At 38.9% G+C, this 26,639-nt stretch overlaps 1 long non-coding RNA gene across 1 annotated transcript; it reads right to left on the bottom strand.

Annotated features, from left to right (window-relative positions):
• Positions 1-26,639, bottom strand: LOC141573067 (uncharacterized). Its single transcript, XR_016020989.1, has 4 exons — positions 26,217-26,639; positions 17,699-17,883; positions 7,321-7,444; positions 1-84 (listed from the first exon to the last, which is right to left on the bottom strand). It is a non-coding gene; the product is annotated as an uncharacterized LOC141573067 (long non-coding RNA).

Here is a 26,639-nt window from a genome sequence, read left to right as displayed (position 1 = left end):
CAAAGTTCACCTGATCACAACCTCTTCACCAGGTAGTCAGACAACTGTACCAAATGAGAGCTCTGTGAACGCATGACTTATTAGCTGGAATTTGGGGAGAAAAGAAGAGAAACAAAAATAGATGTTAAAGTACTGATACTTAGAAAATATATAAAAATTTACATTTATTATCCTTTGTGTCCTCTTCTTCAAGCACACTGGCAATGCACATTTTTTTAAAAGACTGCTTCCTTATTGTATATAGACCTTTCAAACCACTGTCCCCTATTCTGCAAGTTCAGATGAAGGTGAATTTTTTATCTTACCAGATGATGTTGACAGAAGTTTTTCAGAAAAGAATCAGTGTGAATATTCCTTCCTCAGCTGGTCCTTACAAGGTGTACTGACTGAAATATCAAGAAATTATGGCTGCCAGGCTACACCACCAGGAATAATAACCAGGTCCTCATATGCGTACTTGATGACAACTGGACTCAACTCTCACCCACAATTGAATGATTTTGTTGATAATAATATCATTTCAGAAATGTGAAAATAATGGACACCTTCAAATTGGTGAAATATAGTATCAAATATCACTGTATTCAGTGCACAAAAATATTTTTCCCGAATACCGCTGGGGGCTTTGATGCCATTGCTCCCATTCAGCTCTATTAAGCTTGCTGTCTTTCAAAATGAAATGTATTTTGTAGAGTTTGTTCATTATTGCCTAGTTGGAGAATCCAATTAAAATGATCATTTCAATTGTGTCCACAGTGTAAAGGTTTTCCTTAGGAATCTAATCTGGTGGCATCGCCTCTATAGATGTACATATTCCTTTTAGATATCCTTAAATTACATCCTTAAATGCATGGGGCATCGGGCAAAGAGGACATGCGGACATAGCATTCAGGGCACTTTTTGTTCTTTCGCTCTCTTTACCTTTTCAATAAATTAGTGTCTCAAAGTTTAACCTTCGTCTATAATCCATCTGGGGCTTCCTCTCATAACTCACTCCAGAAGGAACATTAGTGGATGTGAGTTTTCTCTTAGGGATCTGCCCTCCTTCTGTTTTAAATCAAAAAATGCTTTTGCAAATTAGCCAAAGGAGACAGGCTATAAGCTTCCTGTAAGAAACCTTCACTGTGCCCTCTGGACTTTTTGTCCGGCTGTTCGTTCTCACAAGTTGTACAAGTTAGGATGGACATTACAATCTCCATGGAACATGTCAACAGCCCATGAGGGGACAAACATCTTCCATAAAAACAATAGGTATCTGCAGAGTTGCTGCAATTGAAATACACAGCAGAAATGCTTACCAATCAGAGAAAAGCAGGTCACTTTCAGATTTTTATAGTAGAAGTAGTTTCTGGAGACCATGTTAGTACACAGCCCTCATTGTACATAGGAGGAAACTGAGAATTATTATTCTTTCATTCAAAACATAATTATGAAGTGTCTATCATGGTAGCCCCAAGGTATAACAGAACAAAGATGAAGTGACTTATCTGAGGGCACATAACTAGTTAGTGGTCAGCCCTGAACCAGACTTTAGTACCCTCACTCCTCGTCCAGCATTCTTGATAGTACCTCCATCTTTAATTGACTCAGAATATTTGGCAACAGAGAAAAAGTGGGGGGAGTACATTTTAACTTCCAGTGTCTTGACCAAATATTTATCCTTCTTCAGTTATTCACTTATCTTTAACAGAGCAACAGAAAATCAGTAAGGGAGGGCTAACTGACATCTCAGTAACAGAACTAAATCGTCAAATCAGCACCCAGAGACCCTTGCTTTGAGGCATTAAGAAAATGTGCATTTTATAAGTATTTGCTCCACTGTTTACATTATACTGACTGTGAAGAGTCTGTGCAAAATGCAGACAGGGACGTGAAATGAGAAAGATGCAACCCTATTCTACATAAAAGTGCTTAATTATCCAAAGTTAACAAGGAAAGCCAGTGTAATAATTGGAGGAAAGATGCATTATAATGTATGAAGTTGGACAATCAAGTTCGCGAACTCATCCTAGAAAAAGTGCTACATAACTGATGGCTGAATATCACTAGGGTCACCTACAAAGTACCCTTGGGAAGCTATGCACCGATGCCAGACCCTAGTCCACACTTCTAAGCAATTTTGGAACTCTTTCTAGAATGGCCATCAGAGCTGTGGCTGTATTACCCTTGATGTCCTGAATATCATCGGAATGTCTTCCTTTCAATATTTCCTTTATCTTCAGGTAAAGAAAGACGTCATTGGGGGCTACATCCGGTAAGTAGATAGAGAGTTCCAATACAGCTATTTGTTTACTGGCTAAAAACTCCCTCACAGACAGTGCCCTGTGAGCTCCTGCATTCTCGTGATGCAAGAGGCATGAGTTGTTGGCAAAAAGTTCAGGTTATCTAACTTTTTCACACAGCCTTTTCAGCACTTCCAAATAGAATTGGTTAACTGTTTGTCCAGTTAGTACAAATCCATAATGAATAATCCCTCTGATATCAAAAACTGTTAGCAACATCGTTGCAACAAGGTTGCGAACTTGTCAGACCCCAAACACCAATTTGGGCTGCAAGGACAAAGTAAGTTCAGTGTGGAGTTAGTCAAACAGAGGCTTTCTGGGGAAAACCAATTTTGCTTTGGGTCTTTAAAAAAGTAAAGGAACTACTGACTAAGATTCAAATATTTTACTTGTGAAACGTCTTCCTAACATTCAAATAGAGTTTTCTGACCTAGTATTTCACTTCTCTTCTTTAGGGGTACTACTCAGATTCATGTTCAAACCCCTTCACTTGCCTTCCATATCTGTTTTCAGTTTGTTCATTCCATTTCTTTTTGCTCACTAGTCTCAATCCTGATATGTATATCTCTTAGCATTTTTGTTTGTTTGTTTTTCTTTGTTTGCTTGTTTGTTTGTTTTCTTCAGTGTCTCTCCTCCTTTGTGCTGTAATGATAGCCTTCTTTCTGCTATGTTTTTATTTTTCTCTTTCAAGGTGATCCACTCCTGGTTCTGTCTCCTTCCATCCTCATGCTATATCTTACAGGATTTCTTGCATCTCTGTGTTGTTCTACCTGTATTTTTGTCTGACAGAGGCATTTATTTTCTACTGAAAAAAAATGGTATTATGTTCAATCACATTTTCCAGCTGAACTGTAGTAAATTTTTCTGGAACATGTATTCTCATGAGGTATCAGTCTTTTGTTTTTCCTGTTTCTTTGATAATTTTTAAAGAGCAGTTCTATGTACCTTTCTGTTCATTATTCCTTTCTGTTCATTATTCATCTTTGAATGTGGAAGTTCTTCCAGGATCAGCTGTTGGTAGCAGGCTGGAGTTTGTAAGGATTCTAATTATGGCTGTGTATGAATTCTCATTGCTATTTGTGGCCATTATTTCTTACCAGCAATCAAGGCAAGGCCAGTAGAGCTTTCTACAATGCAGACTTCTCTTCTACCCACTTCACCAAAAACCAGCGTTGTGGTGTTACCTGAAACAGCTTGATTCTTTTGAGACATATTTGCATGCATTTTTAGGCAAGACCCCAGTAATATTTACTTCAGGGCTACTTTTTCACTACAGAGGCAAAACTCCTCTGAGTGTACCGATACCTCGTCATTCTTGAGGTTTCCAGTCTGGCTGGTAGGAATGGGCACTATATGGACCCTGTAAAGTAACCAGGTGTTCTCTCCTATAATCCTTTTGGGTGGTTCTTTCCTTGGCCTGGAGCAGTTTTCTCACAGCACACACTAATCAGTGTTCTGCTGAATCCTCGTGGTCACCATCTGTAGATCTCCACGTTCCTCTCTGCGGGGGGCTCTCTCCTCTCTTTCAATGTGCCCTGGAAGCTCTAGCCACCTAGACTTCCTCAAATTCCCAACCCCATTTCCTCAACTCACAGTGTCCACTGGCCTCTGCCTGGGTTCCCCCTCTCTACTCCAGAGCCTAAAACTCCCTCGAGGCAGTCAGTTTGGGAAACGATAAGACTTAGTTTCTTTGTTTCTCATCTTTCATGGATCACTCACTGTCTGTGGTCTGAAGTCCAGGGTCTTGGAAACCATTGTTTTAAAAATTTTGTCTTCCTCTCCCCACACACACACCCCAGGGGCTGTCTTAGGTGGAAGAATAAATCTGGTCCATTACTCCATTTTGCCCCCAAGAGGAGTCTGGGTTATGGCAATTCTTTCTTTAATTCCAGTCTTTGCTACTAAAGACTTGTTCCAAACAATATCCAGGAGAGCTCCCTCCATTTCTTTTGTTCCAAGAGAAGAATTGCTTGTGTTGCTTCTCAGAATGTACCACTTAGGATAGAGAGCTGGGCTCTGCCTTCGTTGTCTGAGATATTCACCAAGGAATTCACTCTCAACATCATCTCACTCCACTGCCTAACCTTCTCTGCATTGGTGGCCCTTCATCCTGTATTGCGGTTAAGAACAATGGATGTTTCCTCGATGTGCTGTTTCACATTTGCTTTTCATTCTTTATTTGGCAAAGAAACCTTCATGTTGATTCAGTCTTCCCTTCTTCTGATGCTGAGCTCCTCAGCAGGTAAGGACTGTAAGTTTCTCTGTAGAGACGTCCCAGAACATGGCATGAAGACTGCACACTAGGGACTCTTAAGGGACATCTGCTGATGATCAGGAGGAATGCAAGGGATTTGATAATATCAGAGGAAGGGCAAAAGAGAAGGCTATAAGGACTCAGCAGAGTAAAAGTGGTAGCTAAATAGACACATCACCTATCTGTTCCAATTTGAATAAAAGAGCAAATATATAAAACTAAGACATTTCATTAAGATAGGTATTCTAGAAATGTTTGAATAACCATCCAGATAATAATGACAAAGTTCAGGGTCAGGAGATAAAGGAAAAAGAAAGACATCTAAGAAAACAAAGCATATAAGAATGCGAACATGGCAGACAATATTTGTTTTTATTTCTCAAAAGCATAGTAGGCGAAGCAGCTTTCCTCCTTGCTAACTGACACCTCTTATCTTGGGTTCTATGAAGCATTCACTAATGGAAATAAAAATGAACCAAAATTTAGAAAAATGTGATAGTGTCAACTATACTCAAGGAAAAAATATAATTACTTACTCACTTTAATTACACATGCAGAGTAAAGCAATTGCTTGCAATTTACGGGTGTATGCCAAAAACAACTTAATATTAATAAATATTTCTGAGAAATCACTTTGTAAATTTTAATTACTTAACAAAAGCAATAAAATAATTTTAATTAAAAAGTGTGTAGACCCACAAGTAAAATGACCCTTTGTATTCCAATGTAGCAGCTTCTTTCAGAACTGAAGGATAACATTTCTGAGCCCCTAATTTTATATAAATCATGAGAGAGAAAAGGGGCTAAATACCATATTGTTTCTTCCCAATGGAAAATTAAGAAAGAAAATTGCTAGAGGAAAAAAGTATGGGTTGAAACCATCTTTTTTGACATATTCTCTTCATATCTCATAACGAACATTATCTCTTTATTTTTTATTCTGTTTAGGTGCAAATCCAAAGTACTGAGGACTGTCAAGAGTAATCTATAACCTTGAAGTCCTGAATACTACTTTTCTGATCTTACCACATGCTAGTCTCCATTGAGCTAACTCATTAGAATCCTTAGTGAATGAATTAATTGGTATTCTCTTACTGGAAATTGCAACCAATTTATGGAAATTAGTACTGATGACTTTTTCAACAGGCATAAATAGTTATATAATTCTTACTAATAATTCCAATTGCTAATCAGCTGTAATTGGAAAACAACTTGCAGAGGTACTATGCTTTCGCCCATATGTCCAGAGGAGAAGGTTAAGTGAGATGACCTTATTTTGCCATCCCAGAAAACCTAGACTCTTCTAACATCCCAAATATAGCTATAGCAAATCACATAATAAAACATTCTTTCTATTTCTCATTCAGTTAAATAAAATTTTGTCTCATTCTGGTGTATGCCAAATGCCGCTCATTCTTAACACAGAAAGCTCATAGAATGCAATTATTCTAGTCCTCTACACAAGTTTTATAATGGTGCTGTACTGAATTTTTTAAGTTTCTGAAATTCTGGGGAAAAGTTTCGTTGAATCATATTCCTTCTTGCTAGAGCCCTACAGAGGCCGAGGCTGGGATAGAATGAAGGGGGGCATGAAAAGAGCATTCGCTACAGTGGGCCTGTTTTCTGAGACATGTTTTACCAAATGACCTCCGTGGCCACAGTCTCCTAAACTACTTTCAATCTGAATAAGGGAATCAGGTCAGCACCACCAACAATGTACACCAGAGTCACTGCTCTGATAACAGCAAATTAGCCCTGAGAAGGAACATGTATCTGCCTGAAAAATTCATGAAGATTCAAATCTGCTGTCTAATTAGCCACAGTGGTTGATACAGGAGAGAGGGAAAAAAAAAAAAAAAACAGTTCCCAACTAACAATGTCAAATTAGGAGCATTTGCTGGACCTTTCCATGGAATTGCTGAGTGGATTGAAATACCCAAATGACCGTTAAATATGTGCGATCATGGCCACTAGAAAGTTTTTCTGTGATTTTGCCAAAATTTGTGAGTATGGGTGACTCATAAAGCATGAATTTAAGTCAAACTCACTGTCAAATGAGATATATATGTCTATATAGGAGGAAATAGGGATGTGAATTTCAAATAAATATGAATCAGGAGCCATAGAGTGACCACAATTTTCCATGGACTGGAAATATATATTCTCTCCAACTTTCCCACCAATGTATGTATCAACCTCTCTTCTACACACACACACACACACACACACACACAATTTGTGCTTGAACACTTCTAGTGAAATGGATAACTATACATTATAAAGAAGTTCCTTTATTCCAAACAAATCCTACTTCTCTCCAAAATCTTCAGCTTAGTGATGTCCTAACAACCGTAACAGATGGTCAGTAAGAATCTTTATAGCTACTAAAAACTTAGAGAACTTGGACAAGAGTAGGCACATAGCAGACTTCTTCCATTCGTCTCTGAATGTGGACATCCAAGAACTGAGGAGGAAAGGGGAATTTTATGAGAAAAATCAAATATTTATAAAAGCTAATGGTGATGATTAGGGGTATATTTTATTGACATTTCCTTTCCCACAGAAATGGTATTGGATATGGTAAGGCTCAGGGGCCTTAGGACAAGTCCAAGTGTACCTTTTGCTTGGGATTTATATAATTAAGAAGAATGAAAGGGCCATGGGGAAAAATCGCAGAAAATGAAACAAGGAATAGGCTACCCACCTACTATTCTAGGGCTCTAGACCTTATAGAGCAATAAAGAAAATTCTGAAGTTTCCTTCCTGGTATGTAGCACAACTTACCTTGGTAAGAAGGAAAAGCTCTTCCCAAGAAAAGAAAATATGCATTTGCTTCAGGCAGTCACATCATATCATCTCTGGGGAAAGTCAGCCTAATAATGAATGGATGAATGGAATGCACCAAAACCTGGAAAGGAGAGCCGTATTTCATTATTGAACTGTTATAATAGCTAAACTTTCATACCGAGTCACGGATTTTCTTGTAATACACACCTATTGATTATTGAAGAATATATGCTATGTATCTACAGAGGGTGCCAAAAAAATGCACACATATTTTAAAAAAGGAAAAACACTGTACTAAAATTGTAATACTCAATATATGCCGATAACAAAAGATGAATATAAGTCATGTGTATATATTTTTTTGGCACCCCCAGTATATAGAGGTAGATAATAAAGGTATGTTATGTAATATATGTATATATATATATATACATATGTGTGTACATATGTGAGTGTGTGTGTGTGTGTGTATATATATATATATATATATATATATATATATATATATACACACACACACACACACATGCACGTGCATATATATGCTAAGCTATGTGCTTAACTGATGAAAGGAAGGATCCAAGACAAAGAAATATGTTTGAATTCATCTGGCTTCATGAGCCCAGAAACTGATTTGTGCAGATAAGACATAGATTAGAAGTATATCTAATAACACAACCCAAGAGAAAGTTCCAGTGAGTGGGGTGGATAGTAAGTGAAACCAGAATTGGTAATAGAGCATGATGATTTCATGTGTTTTTTTAAAGGTCTCTTGGAGGAGATCTAATGGATGGTGAGGGTTTGACTCAATGGAGTAGATGAAAAAGCATGGGAAGGGGGAGGATCAGCATGAGAAAAGATGTAGATGTGGTTGTACAAACACTTCTTTGTAGATTAGTGAACAGCATATCAGTGGTTTCCTAAGGGAGAGGTAGACCTAAGTAGCAATTTGCACAAACCATTGAGAGGGCTGCCTGACCCTAACCTGGACATTACCTTTTCTGACTTCCCACCACACTACTCAGGAGCTCACCTGGACATTAGAGGGAAGTGGGGTAGGGGAGAGGGGCGTGTGAGGGGCAACAGAAGCACAGCATTTTGCTCAAGGAATATGCTTGCATTTGGCCATGACCAATGATCCTGGAGTGGTCAGGGTGTGATGATGCTGGCTTATTCATAGGCCTTGTGTCTGTCCTAGGCATGCTGCTCTCCTCTTACAGGACCACTTTGCACACTTGAGCATCAGGCGTTACAGAATTCTAATTGTTCCCACACTGTATCAATGTTGAAGCTAGCTTTTGAAGAGCATTCTCCATAACAGTGTTGGTATTTAACACATTTGCACTAAGACAAAACGTTCCTTTTGGTTGCATTTTAGGAAATCCCAGGTCTCTGGCTCTGCCATCTGTTCAAGAAAAGTTGTAATTCCATCGCTTTGGGATATTTGGACCTCCCCTTGGTTATCTCTTGAATTAGAATCCATCTGGATGACAATTTACGGCTGTGCTTTCTATAGATTAAAGAATAGCTTTCAGGAAAAAGCAAAAACTAAAGTGTTGGGTCAAGTCATTTGTCTGATATGATGTCCACCAACCAGCCTTTCCTATTCTGGTACATATTCTAATGTTACAATTTTAGCTTTTGTATTCTTTCTTCACATACTGTTAGCAATTCAAAAGAAAGAATTAAGGCATAGAAACAAATAGCTTTGTCAAAACAAATTCAATTTGGTTATAGTCAAACATTTTCATAAAAAAATAATGAAAGATTTTGATGATGAACCTCTAATGAATATAGTAACCACTATCTAAAAACAATAAAAGAAAGATAAAATATTTTGGTTAGTCAAGAACAAAGGAAGTCCGCTATTCATCAGCCTATCTTTATCGAGGATGACTGATGGAAGATGAACTTAGTAAAGCATGGAAGTGGAGTTATTCTCAGGATGTAAGGTTTTGGTATGGGTTAAAATTCAAGTTTCCCTGGAATGTATTACTCTAAATTGACACTGATCATCTCCACTTTAGAATGACTAAAAAACACAGGAACAGGTTTTATTAAAGAAAACCAGGAGGCTGAGAGTCATTGATTCTGAAAACCTGAAACAGAGAAGGAACCACAGTAAAAGGAATACAAAGTAAGCTAGGATTTTAAAAAAACAGTGATGATCAGAGAACAGCTTGTGTTTTCCTGCATCCCAGTAACTGGTATGGGAAGGTTCAGTTAACAGTAGGATGCTTGAAAGGTTATTAAGAGAAACTTAGGGATTTCATATGTAACTGGGCTACCCTGGCCCAGTCTGTCCCAGATGTGGCCACTGCAGATAACACATCTTTCCATTTGCCTTCCCTCTCCTCTTGAGAGTTGGTGAAAAATTCATTCTAAAGATTCAAGACATTGATATTCTTTCTGTTATGTAAAAATTAGAAACTTGGCTCCTATGAAATGCAGAATGGGGCTTAGCCATGACTTTTCACTGAGGCAGCATTTGCATTACATTCTGTATTCTTCCTCAAATGTATATAAAGAAACTCTGACCATGAACGGGTCAAAACTCCTTAACATTTTTTCCATTAGAGTATTATGTACTCTACTATGTCCTATGTACAGATGTGTGTCCTCCTTCCCAGACCATATCATCTTACTATTTTATACTTCATCGCCCTGTAATGTGGGGAGAGAGGGTGAGCTGCAAAGAGAGACACAGAAGGTTCAATATAACTAAATGATGAAGAATGAAAGAAGGGATGTGGGAGAGAGACTGGAAACAAATATAACAGTTTGTCTAGAAGTCAAGAAGGAAGGTCCTGGTACTAATACCAACTGATTCATTAAAACTATGTATTTTATGATCTTCTCCAGCATTGCCAATAATAAAGTTCAATAAAAAGAGGCCAGCAGAAAGACATCCCAACACCTGTAATCTTCAGATTAATTGGACAGCCCCACCATCCAGCACTAGAGATTTTCCACAGCATGGCCCATTTTTAAATCTTCAATTCCTCTTGTCTTGGACACATGTCCTGGGTTCCTCTCCACTGCTCATACCATTCCCTCTTCCTACATACCTTTCCACCTCCTCTCCATTTTCCCACGTCTTCTATTCTTATCAATGTACCTCACAAGATTCTTCCTTGATAAAACTCTCACTGTCTCTTACAATTAAGTGTTATGTCTCCATTCTATGAATAACCAGAGACATTTATTCAGACCATGATTTCCACACTTGGCATATTCTTATTTGTTCCAGAAATGTTTATTGAACATGGACTATGTATCACATGCTGTTTTAGATGTTGTTTCCTATCTTCGGGGAGTTTAAGTTTTTTGTATCATGTGTTCCTAAAGTTCCTTACACAAGGGGCTGTTTCATCATCTTTGGACCAACAAGTAACACCCACTGTACTCAGAAGGGACTTAGTGAGTCTCTATTGAATCAAATGGAATGTAATTGGAACAGCAAATATTTATTTTTCCTTGGAGGATTCTGTCACACAGAACGGTTCTGTTAGTGTGAACAGTTCCTTGCTTCTAGCTGGAGAGCTTCTTTCTTTCTCAGGAGAGCAGATTGGTATACCACATGCTGGTGATGCTGAGAAGACCCTCCTGTCTGGAGCAATGCTGTGAAGGTACGTGGATTGGTATCTATGGTTTTGTGAACCTCCTGATATAGTGTCTTCACTTGTCTTGTTTTCTCTAGCTCTCCAAAGCATCCACAACGCCCTAACATTGAAGAATACAGCAAAGGGAAATTGGTCTTAGTTCAGAGGAAAAGGCTACTCGTCACAGCTTGCCATTTGACCACTCTCAGGAGTTCCTCAAGAGCATTATCTTTCAAACTAAGGGATTCTAGTATGTCCTGGATCAACTAAATGCAGCAGTGGTGGTGGCCAATGAAGAGGAGTGTGATCTCTGGAAGGACACATAGCATTTCCATTGTGTTCACTCTTTTTTGAGTGAACCATGTTCAGTTTTGGGGATTGTGCCCTCCCAGTAAACACTCAATGCATCATTTACTTAATAAAAATGAATGAATAAAAGAAAAACGAAAATAAGTTTGCTAAACAGTGGCAAGATTATCTTGGAACAAGATTATCAACCAGAGCTCAGCAACCTGGGCTTGCTTTTGGCTTCTCGGTACTTTTTTAACACATGGAATCATCATCACAAAAGTTTATGATTTGCTGATATCATACAATGTACACCATCTTTACCATATGTCCATCATCGTCTCTTTAGATTTTCCATGAATGTGGAATGAGGACTTTCACTTCTTTAAATTAGCCCCCTAGTTCCTGGTACAGAGATGGGCTGAAATGAATAAGAGGAAACTCTTCCTGCAACGATGTATGTGGGCCAACTATGCCACAAAGTCTCTCAGACCCTTAATATCTTGAAATGAATCAGCTGTGTCTTTCTCATAGCATATGGCCCCAGGCAAGAATTGTTATTTCTTCAAGGAAGGCTTTTTTAAATCATATTTTCCCCTAGATTCCAAAAATGGTATCTATTCACAAAAAGAACTAAGAAGAAAAACAGAAAGCACACACCAAAAAATAAAGTATCATATGCCATGGTCCCATGGTAACAAATGTTTCCTCGTTCTTCCATATATTGTATATATATATATATATATCACTAATTAGCATGGGGTGGAGTATAAGTAAGCTCATGCATTGTCACTTGTTGGTCCTTTTCAAATTCTAAGGTTGTCCTGCTTAACAACGATCCTGATTCAGACCTGTCCCCCAAATCATAAACCATTAGAATTTACCTTGTAGAAACTCATGATTCCCAGCATCTGACTTGGCCTATTTGAAAGCTCTTTGGGATCTGGGACTTAGTATTAGGAATCACTCTATTCCCTATAGACCTCTTTCTCACATAAGTTCTTAGATTAATAAATGGATATTTTAATGTGCTTATTCCCTCCAATTCAAGAAATGGGATCTTGGTGATGAAGAAGGGATATAGATGGCAACCAGGAGTCAGGTAGAGGCATCTCCTCATGTAAGCAGCTCTATCATGCTCATTGCTCCAAAGCTATGATGCCTGATTCATGGGGATGGCCACGTGGATGCTGAGCCATTTATGAGGAAATGTAACCCTAGCAGGAAAAAAACACAAGGCATACTTTCTTTCCTTCATGTTTTAATTTTTTTTTTACATAGAATCTTTCCTTAGAGAAAATTATTCAAGTGTACCTAATCAAAGTGTAGTAGATGTCCTTGTCTATTAAAAGTCCCAGCTCTTATAACATGAATTTCTAAAAGAAAAAAGTGATATCTTCTTATATCCTATTGCGAGCACAAACACTTTCCCATAGATTTACAGATAAATCAACTTCCCAGGAAGATAGGTGAGAGACAACATGATGGTCCTTTAGAGAAAGAGAGACAGGCCTAACTCACCTCACTGGATTTATCCAAAAGCAAAGTATTTGGAATTCAGAAAATTCTAGAAGGTTGTAATTAATAAAGATTTTTTAAAAATGCACAAATAACCAATGAGTCATACATCTATTAATGCTAAAAATGGGTCAAATCCCAATAACAAAGATTGTTTGATAATAAAAAAAATATCACTGTGGACTGTGGAAAGGTCAATTGTAAGTAAACAGGGTCAGAGATCTCTGCGAGGTATAGGAATTTTCCAGAAAAGTTCCAATATAGAGTTAGAACAGCAGATATACCAGGTTATTCAGAAGCCACATAATTTCTACCACCCATGAGAAAAATGAAAAATAAAAATGGACAGTACAGTGTTATCCACTCATAACATGCAAGAATACCATTGAAACAACAGTACAGTGTAAAAAAAAATACCCATTTGATTTTGTAATATTTTTTGAATCATCTCTCATGTAAAAATTTCCATTTGTGCATTTTTTATGTGAAGTTGACATTACTAAAATCCTTTTAAGAAACTATGACCCATCATGCCTACCACATAAGGTAGTCAATATATTTTATTATTTTTAATTGATTAATTCATATTAGGCAAAGAAAAATCCAGCTTTACATTAAAATTTTCAATAAATAATTCATTAATATGTTATAAACTTGTTGGATTTTAGTATTCAGGGTTTTCTTTCATCTGTATCATGTGACTTCTAAAACAAAAAAGACTTAAAGAGCACCAGACAGACAGAATAATTTAGGATGGTCTCGATATTTACTTAAGTAAATATTTTCTTGGGATTTCAATAGTTTTTTAGACCTGGGATAATACCTCCTGTTTCATAATATATATATATATATATATATATATATATATATATATATATATATATCCCTTTATATTATATGTAATATAAGAGAGACACTGCACTGAAAACTGGCAAAATACTATGGACACTGAAAGTATTACCATCCTCATCACCAAGGAAAATAAACACGCAAAGGAACAAGACAAAGAAATAAAGAAACAAAAACTCATAGACATAGACAATAGTTTAGTGGTTACCAGAGGGTAAGGGGGAGGGGGTGGTAGATGAGGGCATAAGAGATCAAATATATGGTGCTGGAAAGAGAACTGACTCTGGGTGGTAGACACATCATGTGATATATAGATGATGTATTACAGAATTGTACACTTGAAACCTATGTAACTTTAGTAACCATTATCACCCCAATAAACTTTATATATATATATATATATATATATATATATATATATATATATATATATATATATCACATCTCACTTTTGTTATTTCTGGTGGTAGAAGTCTGGCAGATCCCTAAATCTACTTTACCCAAGAACATGTGCCCAGGTGTCTCTGATGTAGTCACCCAATACAATCCACACCAAGGCCAAACCATTCATTGGTGCTTAATGATGGTGCTTTTCTCAAGAGTCATAAATACTCGTATCCGTAGTCATTGTCTTCCTCTGAAGGTAATCAGTTGTATCATACTGACTGGGTATGACATACTACTTCACCTTCTTGAAGGAACTGTATTATTGGGGACTATTAATCTATATCCTCTAGCTGACCATCAACAGAGCTATAAGTCAGGGATTGGAAGAAGTTAAACTTCAGATGCTGAAGTTGAGCATCTGCTGATAGTGAGGGAAGAAAAGCATGACCCTCTTCACGGCGAATGGACAAGTGACCAATAGGTCAACATCTTGGTTGAGTACCTGAGCTGTGCCTAAGACAGAGGCCAGATGCATGGGAAGACACAGCCTTATCCTTCAAGACCTGTATAATCTAGTTGAGAAGATGAATATAAACATATAAAAATTAACACAGAACATATGATTTTATATTTATAAGTTAATTTGGTTGGCATAGAAAACAGACGCTAAAAGTTCAGGAAAAGCAAGCTGAGGGTTTCAGTGATAGGGGAAGTTTCACAGAAGTTGAACTTGTGCCTTGAAAGGACAGCTTGAGTACCGGGACATGTAGAAGTTAGAAGGAGATGAGAGGATGCTGACCCACACCAAACAGATGGATCATACGGGGACTAGTGAGACAATGAAAGGTCTTGACATCTTATCAAAGGTGTTTAGACTCAGTGCAACTGGAAGTAAAGACCCACTAGAGATCTTGAGCTGAGGAATAACCTGATGAAAGGAAACGACTGGAAATACAAAACAGCAATCAGTCTGGGCCCTTTCCCATGGGTACAGAGAACTGAGGGATTCGTTAGGTATGACAGACTGCACATTTTCCACTGCCTCTGAAATACACCCAAGATCTCCAATGCACGCGCCCCCACACCCTTGTATCCAGTGCAGGCATGTGTCCAAGTGCCACCCATGAGAAAGAGCTCATACAGGAGCAAGTCGTTAAAGAGAAAGAAAACAGTGGATATTTAAAACAATTGATATGGGCTTATGCTTAATCTCCAAATTAGGAACCCTCTGAATTGGTAAAAAAATTTAGAAGAATACCGCTGTCCAGAATTTGTGATAATTACTCCAGAGGAAACTAACTTTTGCCTTTGTGAAGGGCACAGTGGTTTAAAGCACAGATTTCAGAGCCAAAGCATCTAGGTTTGGACTGCAGCTCTACCGCTTCCTAGCTGTGTGACCCTTGGATCAATTTCTTAACCTCTGGGCCTCAGTTTTCCATTTGTAAGATGGCAATGATTATATTATAGTACATACCTGATGTGAATGTTATCAGAATTAAGTGAATTAATTTTTGTAAAGTACTTAAAATAGTGAGAATTAAGGACAAAGTGCTATAAAATATTTATAATAATAAATAATAAACAAGTAGTATGGAAAAAAGCAGAAGTTTCCTAAGGAAAGTAAAGTATTAAGGTATCACAGGGCTTTCTTTAACCCACTGAAGAGAAGAAATGTTTTAAGAATTTTAGATCTTTAATTTTAGTAGTATATCTCAATGTGGGTGAGTGGAGGGAAGTGATACAGATTTTGTCCACCAGGGACATTTGGCAATGTCTGGAGACATTTATGGTTGTCACAATGGGGGCTGGGGCTGCTACTGTCATTTAGTGGGCAGAGACCAGGGATGCTTCTGAAAAAATCTGCAATAAACAACAAAGGCTCCCACATAACAAAGAATTGCCCTGCCCAAAGTCTTCCTATTGCCAAGGTTCAGGAACTTTGAATTATAATATGCACATGTTGTTCATTACAAATAAGAAATATTCATGCAAAACATCATATAGCACAGTGAGAACAAAAGAAAATTCATGAATCTGTGCCCTAACATATTTCTTATACTCTTTATATTCCTCTGTGAACCCATTTTAAAACTATGGTCACTGATGAAGGTTTTCTGTTACAGGCTGTAAATAATGATAAACAAGGAGTGAAAATGGGGAAATTTTTTCTTTTTTTTAAATTTAGTTCAGCACCATGTGCTAACATCATCAATGTGTCCACCTTTGCACTAAACAGAATGTGTTGTAGAGAACAGGATGGAATTCCTTTCCTTGGGAACATTCCCTTTGCTTGAGAATCCAAGAGCAACTCTTAAGAAATTATTAGGGTGTCTCTTAAACTGTCTGATCAACTTGAGAACACAGCTTGAGACCACAACTGCCATGACTAGTCATGGAAAGGAAAAATTAGCCTAGCTTCAACTTTTGTGAAGTCTTGGCAGAGGCGATCAGGTCCAAGTTGAGCATGAGAAATAAGGGATTTTGATGGATGACGGATGGGCATTCTCTTGAATGCTACTGGATCAGCAAAAACATAGTGGTAGGAATATTCATGTGTCCAGGGAACAGGAAGGAATTTCTCTAGAGGGTCTGTCACTAGGGGCTAGAGGTAAAGGGAAACTTGGTGAGAATAGGACATAATTTTGGATAAAGAAGGAGCCAGTTAAGGCATTTAGATCTATACCTGAAGATTATGGGGAGATATATATTCAAGTTCTTCATACATGGGAACAACGAAAGGGGAAAAGTCTTTTAAAAGGCTGGGTTAAATCAGCTTGAAGGTAGGAGACTTCAGCAAGAAAAGAACAGGGGTGGATCATGCATCCTGCCCTCACTATGAGGTACAGATGAGTCTTCTGCCCTGGAGACCAATGCGTCAACCGCAAGCACCTGAATTAACATGCTTCCTGGGAAAGGTGTTGTTTAACCTAGCAACAGTTTTGAGTTTGTACACATTTGCATGCTAAAGAGTGCTGTCACACAGTGCCATTCACAAATGCCACCATGAGCCCAGCCTTTAGCTTGGGGTGGATATTCGTGTTTCCTTAGCTATCTAGGTTTTTGTTTTATTTTGTTTTGTTGTTTTTTGGGCTTTTTTTTGTTGTTTTGTTACTAAGTTATACATGTAAATCAATATGTATCTTGAATTTACACACCACATGCAAATGGTGTGACTGTCACTTTTTGTCCTGTTCCATATTTGTTCTCTGCAGAATGAATACCATATGTACCTTCAGTGCATTGCTCTGTGGCCTTTGCCTTCCTTGCTTCTGAGAAAATCATCATGGATGAAATAGGGAGAAGTGTTCCAGGGCATTCCATAAAGCCATGCAATGAGGCCTCACTGCACATGACCAAACAGGAGTCAAAAATTGAAGAATTAATGTAAATTACTGTAACTACCCAACATTAGACAGTAGGGGGTAGTGGTAGCCATTGCAAACTGCAGAATGGATGTCCCACTTAAGGTTAAAAATAAAAATTAAAGCTGCTGGGAGGTGAATTATTAAACCAAAAGGCTCAAGAGCTACCCCTTGGTTGCCATTGTCATATGCCATATGTGTCCACTACAGAGATGAGGGACTCAGGCTACAATCACTAATGGGGTTCTGCTCCCCTGTGCCTCAATGCCCTTGTCAAGGATAAACCATCCCACCCATAGGAGGTCATTAAAATTAATCTGTAGTCCTGGGTTCTTTGTCCAATGACTCCTTTCTCCTCTGCTGACCTACCAGTCTTGCAAGGGTGCTTGATCCCAGCTGGTCTTTCTGTCAGGTTCCAGGGCTTTTCATTCCATCTTCCAGCCTATCCAAGTTGACTGTCAAATGGTGTGGCTCATATGCCTTTCTGATTCTTCAATTCAGTGGTTATATTCCATGCTCCATGCAGAAATCCTCCCTAGAAAATCCTGTTCCACCTTTAATGAAAAATAATCAAATAGACCCCAAGACAAGACTGCTGGGGATATTTCAGAGGAGAAAAGCAAATTAGCTTCCTACTGTTGCCCTCTTTTAATTCCACCTCTAAAACTCCACTCTGCTATTTCTGACATGGTCTTTCTCATGTAAATAATTTCTACTTTAGCTGGATAAAATGGGAAAGATTAATTCCAAGCTTTTTAAAAAACCAAATTTGAGTTTGATCCTTTTCACCAAATCTCATTGCATTTTTTTGCCAGTTCAGTACAATTTCCCATTAAGAGCTATCAAATTCAATCAAGGTACTCAATTCTTACGGTTCAAATTTCCTGAAATTCAGTGCTCTTCTCTCCTTCTCAATGAACTTTGCTAACTACATGCATAGAGTTGTCATTCAACCTTAGTTACATTGAACTGAAGCATTTCAAGTCTTTCATATCTAAGACAGGAGCAATAAGACCTTAATCATTTCCAAATGGAAACAAAGTTCTCCAATCATTGACGGCCGTGCTATGCCAGCATCGTAGATTCTCCTGTCATGCATCCGGCTGATGAAAAGAGCTCCCACTCCCTTTCATTCTGACCCTCTCCCACTCCTCACCTATTGAAGGGATACCTTGGGAATCCAATTATATTTAAAGTGCAGTGGCTAATTTCAAAGGCTGAAATACTTCATAATTCTTGCCACTACCTTCAAGGATGAGAGTTAATGCTCAGAATACCCTAAAATAACTTGGGCTATGTTTATTTAATTTACTTCCTCCATACCCACATGCACATATATCACTTCCTTTTTTGTGTGTGCTAGGAGAGAAAGTAAACCAATGTACACTGTAATGGAACCACTAATGAGCTGATGCTATCTGTCGGCCTCTTTAAAATGCTGTTCCCTTCCTGTTTTGCATTTGTTGGGTTATAATTTTAAATTACGTATGCATCCCCAACTCTCCTCCTCACCCTGCCTCTCTAGTGCTTTCTTCCCTCCCTTTCTATCATCGAAGAATCACATTTCTTTAGGGATTGATCCCTATTCACACTTTTACAGGCACACACACACACACACACACACACACACACAAACAACACAATAATTTAGGACTATGCTATTTTAGAGTTTATGTTGAAAAGGCATTTGTATGCACACAAATTCTCCTTATAGATGTGTACATTCATTCATCCTGTATCACCTTTCTTCATAACTTCTTGAGCTTCAATTTCCTGACATTTAACATTCTTTGTTTTCTAGGGACTCTGTTTCCTAAAAGGTAACTTTTTTGTCTGTTTGCTTGTTTCTTTGTTTAAATAAAATCTTTAGTGTCTGGTGGGGTATATGATGAAGCTGCCTAATTTGGAAAGAGGAAGAACTGATGTGTTTAGGAGACAGTGATATTGTATGGACCGGGTTATCATACCTCCAGCTTCCTGAAGACAAGCTTGATTTTCAACTGTTACCTATTATAATTATTAGTAGCACCTCTTTTGCTCTCAATAGCTTTCTGATTTGGGCCATAAATTATGTCATTATTGTTATGCTTAGTATTTATCACAGTATAATTACAGTTGCTGATGAAATGTTTTCCTGAAAAAGTGAAATGTATTAAGATGAAGAAATTGGATTTTCTTATGAACGGGAAGAACATTTCAGAAAGGCCAATTCCTAGTTCAGATTGTGGAGTGAGCCAATGACCTGTATGCTCAACACACAACAGCTACATTTTCTGAAGCATCTTTTACCTCTGCCCACGATCTCCTGTATACCTAGAATTTCCATGTTGGTCTTCCACTTTCCTACTTTATCTCCAACTTTTCAATTTTTTAATCATAGTCTACTAGAACACAGTGGAAAATGCAGGTGTCTAATACCAAACTCAAACAGTGTAAGAGACTTTTCCAAATTCAGAGTTCTAGTAAATGACAGAATGAGGATTTGGACCTAAGACTCTTGACCCCAGGTTTAATGGTTGTTCTACCACCTTATGAATGTTTAATCTCAGGTGAGTGTTCCTAGGTTGTAACCTGCTAACATGATGGTTTCTGGATTTGAACCCCTCACATTGCTCATCTCCACTGTCTCTACCTCATAGTCAACCGAGGTTCACGAAGGGCCCCACTGAATCAGAGTTTTGGACCTCCTTCGTGTGTGTGTGCGTGTGTGTGTGTGTGTGTGTGTGTGTGGTGTGTGTGTCTGTCCAGCTATCACCTAGAAGGAATCAAGAAACAAGAAGGGACTGTTGGGATGAACAGAATATTTACTGTACAAGGCCCAACTCATACTTGTCCCTTGCCTCCGGCCATTCAGCCCACAGAAAGCTCATGCTGTAACAAACTTGGTCGATAGCTCTCGTTTGGCAATGAAATATAAGGGTCTCTTATCTTTTGTCATTTTGCATGTGTTTATGTGACTCCCCAATTGGACCGCAAGCTCCTCCAGAGCAGTGAGGTCCTCCCTTCAGGACTGATCAAAGGGCTGGGCATACAGAAGTTGATGAATGGATTTTGGCTGATGACTACCCCACACCATGGGGATAAAACCCGAAAGCTGCATACTTTAGTAAGCTCATAACAGTTTCAATGAAGTGGAAATGTCACCTCAGTCAGCTTCTCACCCACCGAGTACGTGTGTAAGACAGACTTTGGATAGTCAATGTCATAGACTTCATTGGATATCAGAGTTGGAAAGGACTTTACAGATTGTCTAACTCAAATGCTTTGCTTTACGGATTGAAAATAGGCTGACAGATGTGAAGTGACCTGTTCAAGGACACACCACAGGTTGGTGGCACAAATGGATCCCAGAATGCACACTGATTCCACCTTTCCTTTCCTTCCGTCTCCCCTGGAAGCCATGTCACCGTTCAAGAAAGAGACTTTAAGGCTGGATGGCATCTCCTAGTCAGGGAGCCTTTGATTTGGCCATGAAATAGAGATTGTGTTCCCTCCATATCATTCCTTGGCTTTCTTTCTTGTAATGTTAGCATTCCCCCCACCCCAAGTCATCTTTGGACCTGGAATCTCCTAAACTGCTTGTCCACAATCACTCCAGACCTCCACAGGAGGGAATCATATGTGGACTGGCTGCCAAAAATCAAGAATATTCTGACAACATGCCTCTACCAGCTAGATCTCCAAACCCTGCTCTCCCCACACTACCTTCTGCTTTGGATTCGGACTGCATCTTTCTCTTCATATTCTAGTATCACTCAGCATTACATTAGTAGGCTGTTAGCTTCTTCCTTCCCTCTCCTCATTCCTTTCCCTTCTTTCCTCTCTCTCCTGTGAGCAGACATTTTGCTCACAGTCACCATACCCGATCTGGCTCATCTTTTCACGGCAAATTTCTCCTCCCCAGCCTTTGACATTACATTTCTCGCCCCTCTCCCTAGCCAGGAGTTCCTTGGTTATTTCTTCTAAAACACAAGACCCTCTTTACCAATACATTCCTCTCCAGTGAATCGCTTTTAAACAATCGAATTGAATATACGTAATGTCTGACATTTTCTTTGCTTAGTAATTTTACATAACATTTGGTAAATACTATATACTATTCTTACAATTTGGAGTACATTTCTTGTAGTATATGTGGTAATCTTTTATAAAAAGTGTTTGGATTATCAATCTATCAGTCCATATCACAACCCTGTATTATAATACTGTACTCAAGACAGAATCAGATTAAATTTTGATTCACAATGCCTCAGGAATATGGTTTAAATACCACTTTTATTTTCTGTAAAAGATGCTATTGCAGCACAAAAATTCTGACATGAGCCAGCACTCTGGACAAGGTGAGGCATAAAATTTAAAAGTTAAAGAGAAATGAAAACCAAAATGGTGGCTTATTAAAGAGAAGGAGAAAGGCGGTAAGGAGAGAGACTATTTTTTCAAATTAGCCCTTCGTTTTTACAAAGCGAAAATAGAAAGATAAATTATTTCTTACAAGGTGCCCAGCCTGTCTCCACAAAGTCCTCAGTGTCCTCCCTCAACCCTCTGAGGTCTCCAGCCATGCATGACATCCCCACTCTCGATCCCTTATTAGCTGTGACCTGCCTCAGGCCTTGCTCTGTTTTCTGCTTACTCAAGGCATATCGTATTAATTCCTTCCCTCTTTTCCTGAAGTGACTTTCTCTACCTCGGCTTTCTTTTTTCCCCAGTTTTAAAGTGGTAGGTTTTCTGAACAACTAGGTCAAAAGTCCTTTCTTCCCACTTCCACCCCTTCCCCCAATACTTGAAATTTTCCTCCCTACCAGATCTCTGGAGTTTCTTGGCAGTGGTTGCCAATTTGCCCCAAAGATAACCACTGGGCGTGTGGCCTGTCTCAAGTAAGATCTGCCCCTTCATCTAATCAATCATCTAGGAGGGCAAAGTCTCTGCCCCTTGGTCCATGGACCATACATGGGCATACCTTTACCCTGTCCCCTTTTAGGAACTAAGAGGTTTTAATACAAGGGAAGCCCTGCCCTCAAGCAGCTTAGAGTCTAGGCAGAGAAAAATCACACACACATAGAAGGAAACAAAACATACAAAGTAGAGAAGAACTATGTAGTGTAAATAATGGCCTAGACAGTGGGTACTAGAGCATGGAGAAAAGGAAATGATCCACAGGGAGGAATGGGTAGGAAAGCCTGGATGGAGATGGGGGCTTTAGGACTACTGGCTCTCAGAATAGGTGATACACTAATCTGCCTACCAAGTGAAGGTAGAGCTGGATGCCATGCCCTCTGCTGCAGCCTTCCTCCTTGTACCACATGGCAGTCTTAAGAAAGCAACAAAGCTCCGATAGCCAAGTACAGTCAGAAGGAGGTTTGGGGGTTAATGAGTTTTGTTAGCGTGTTACTTTAATTGCTGTCGTTATTTCTGTACATATGCCTAGAGGCTTGCAGTGAATGCATTTTATTATTAATATTAAGCATTTTGTACAGCACTTTCTATTTGCAAAGTGCTTTACAATCATTAATTAGTTATTCCTCCTGACACCCTGTCGAGGTGAACCAGGGCTCATTCACTCCCCTGCTCAGTTATAAAGGACAACCCCATTGTGTTGAGGTTAGATGACTTGGCCAAGGTCACCAGGTCCATCAGGGAAAGGTTAGGATTAGAATTACTCTGTCTCTCTTCAGGCTGGGGCTGGTGTTGCTGGACCCAGCAGCTTCCCTGGACAGAGCTCATAAATGTTACAATAAATAAATAAACGGAGCCAGAAGCAGGGGGAAAAAAAAAAAAAAACAGTTCCAAGGTCTCATGGCTAAGGCCTGGGGACACCTCTGTCACAGTGGCACGGAACTAGAAATTGCTGAGAGAAGACCAAAACTGAACTGCAGTAATAACATAACCTTCACATTCTCATAGCCAGTTTTAACGGGTCCTCCTGGAGAGATCCTCAACTGTCCTTGTTGCTGGCTCCTTTGAGTTTCCTTTGCACATTCCTTTTTAACTCTGAAAGCATTTACTGCCCAAAAGGGCTCCAAGATGTATAATAACGTGGTGATGCCTGGAAGAGCACCGTGTCAATTTAATTTGAACCAATTTGACAAGTCTGATATACTTTCAGGACAGCAGCCCACCGCGCGACAACACAAGGCTTCTCTTGTTAGGTTCTTCCCCTCGCTATTTCTCCTGCAGGTAATTACCTCAGATCAAGAGACCGATTGTAAACGTGTTACGTTTTGCTGACAACACAAAGCTGGGGAGAAGCAAGAACTCCAGTTTGAGAGGCAAGGAAAATACAACACGATGTGCTTCCCTCTCTGAGCTGCTATGTGGCAAATGAAATTCAGTATTGACAAACACACATTAATGCCATTGGCCAGGGAGAGGGGCAGATGGGAAAGTGCTGACCTGCAAAAGAAACATTTTCTAAAGGTGTCCCTGGACCCTGCTGTTTGAAAAATCACAGAGGGGATCATTAGAGCCAAGAGCCTCTGGGAGTTGTCTTTTCATTTAAAAATAATACATCAGCTTGGAAATGAAGTATGCCCCCCACCCCTGCCCACTTCTTTCTTCACACCTGCCCACGCCCACTCTTTGGCATTTCTGCCAATTGGAGTAGTTCTTAAAGACATTTTCCAGGGATTAGCGATCAAAGCTGACATCCTGTAAGGAAACTGAGATTTTCTAAAAACAGGAGTACCCAATTTAAATCCCCTTATGGCAGATGTTTTTTGTTTTTTGTGTGTTTTTTTCCAACAAAGCCTGTTTTGCCTCAATGTGAGCAGGACAAGTTCAGCCTTGATTTATGCTCATTACTCTCACAATCTTCCTTTCAGGTATGAGATGGGATCATGACTGTTCAGTTCGTAGCACATTTCTCACTTTCATTTTTATGGTATTTCCAGAAAAACGTCCCAGAACCAGATGGCCCACCTTCCCCCGCAACTCCCAAACTTAGCATTACCTTCAAGGAGAAAAAAACACCATAGATGGTTTAGCACATACTTTGCAAGATTTCCTGTTTTGGATTGTTTACTTGTTTTCTGCACTTTTTCTGTTTTCTGAAATGAGCATCTATTAAGGATCTATCACCTTGCTTAATGCTGAGTAAATTGCAGTTGGATGCAGCTAGTGGGCATGTGAAGGAAACTTACCATCTAGGTGAGTAAAGAAGATAGATTTTAAAATAACAACTTGGCTTAGTTCTACTAGAGACAGACAATCTCAGACTGTGATAGACAATCACTAGTGCAGGAATTTGTGGGTTGGGCATAAAAATAATCTACTTGGAAATCATGGAGAAAGAAAGGGTTGAGCAAGGCCTTGAAAAAAAGAATATAATATACCTACATGCACATACACAATTTTTTGTTCTAAGCTGAAAGGCTCATTTGACCTAGAATTGCTGATCTGTGCTCTTGGAATTCTATTTCATGCTGTTAGGGTGGGGGAGAAATATGCCCTCTACCCTTCTTGAGTTCTTATTGCTGGATTAATAATAAAATTGACACAGGATAAGATTAACAGGGCAAAAACTTATTTAATAGGTTTACACGGGAGATCATAGATGATAATCAAAGAAATGATAGACCAGCCATGTTTTTATACTTGTTAGACAAAGAAACAATAAATTTACTTTAAAAATTGACAGGTAAAAAAATAGTGTTCTTAATAAGGAATCTAAGCAAGGTTTGGGTATTAATTAGTAAGGAATCTAAACAAAGTTTGGGCTTGAGTAGTAAATTAGAAAAGCGGTAACAAGATTTGTTTATGCAAGCTTTTTGATCCTGGATTCCTTAACTCTAGTGATAAGGGTGTTTGTCTTAGCCTCCCTGGAGCAAGGAGGGCACTTTTCACAGGGGAGATTTACTTCCTACACACAAGTAACAAGGGAAGGTCAACATGCCCTTCTGGCACCTGCTGCTTCTCAAGTAACTTTAATTCAAAGTAATCAATATACCACGGTGTTGTTGGTACTCAGAGGGTGGCCTGCCCTGTGTCCCAGCAATACTTTCAAGATTCTAGAAGCTGGAGAAGAATTTTAGTTGGGGTTTACTTGGTTCACAGTAAAGACGTCTCAGGCCTGGCTCTGTATTTGTAGTTTCCTCAGCACAAGACCTCATTTCTGGACATAAAGAACTCAGGTCTATTTGATGTGATTTCATTTATTTGATGAGGCTTTAAATCCCTGAGCCACACCCACCCCACCCCACACCCCACACACACACCCCAAGTTCCTCAGCTTCCCTCTGAAAGCTCTCACAGGGCCCTGAAAGCTCCCCAAGGAAGGTAGGCCATGACTCCTCCTGGAGACTGCTCATTGTCACAGCCCCTGGCAGGTGGCAGCCTTTCCTGGTGGCTTTCCTCCTTCATCTGATACCCAGCCCACTTGATCACTAATCAAGTCTTTGCTGAGTGGCAATGCCTCAGTGTACAAATTCTTTTTCAATGTCTGCTTTCTGCCAAAGTGTCATTTATTTGAGCAGTCCTTAGTAATAATTTGGAAGTAACAGCTAGTGTTACTAAACACCTATTGTTATTGTGTGTAATGCACTATGCTAAATGCACTGCAGCCTTACTTCATAGCACACCCATAACAGCCCTATGAGGTAGGTACACCTATTGTTCCTAATATGAATAACCCCAGGCTTAGAGAGGTTGCTAAGAATTTCAGTTATGTAATTAGTAGTTGACTGTGGCGAGGTTGAAAGCAGCGCTGACTTGAAACTTTCTGCTCTCAATCTCTGACTCCTTATATGAACACAAAAGAGATGATAATATAGAATATATGCAGAATTGTTTTTCCATCTTAACTGTTTAAATCCAGATAAATTTTGGAATTAAGAAAAAAGACATGTAAACAACCAAAATAGGTATAAAAAATCCCATGCTCTGATGCACTTACCGTTGAAGCCTAGCAGCATCATTCACGTCCTCATTCCATGGCTATTGATTCTTTTACAAATAATCATCTTTTGTTCCTATCACTTCCCGAAGCAGATCAGAAAGAACAAACACTCCTATTTTAACCTATAAAGAAAATAAAGTTGGTAGACATTATAATTATATTCCCAAGGAAATAATACTGGTTAAGTGGAGGAGTCAAGATACAAATCTCAGTTTGTCTGAGTCCTAACCCAGAGATTTTTGAGAGTTTTTCAAAAACATTCAATAAAATCAAATTCAAATGTTAAATTAATCTTCAGGACTGTAAAGGAGTCCTTGTATAAGGGAGATCATAAATCATGGTTTGCTAGAATTTCAAAGAGACTCCTCTAATCTAAATCCTTATTTAATGGTTGAGCTCTAAGTCTTTGTGAAATGTGAG

Source organism: Rhinolophus sinicus, chromosome 4 (assembly GCF_057876585.1).
Source record: "Rhinolophus sinicus isolate RSI-liver-muscle chromosome 4, RSI-T2T, whole genome shotgun sequence".
Taxonomy (NCBI): domain Eukaryota; kingdom Metazoa; phylum Chordata; class Mammalia; order Chiroptera; family Rhinolophidae; genus Rhinolophus; species Rhinolophus sinicus.
This window is presented reverse-complemented; position numbering and strand designations above follow the sequence as displayed.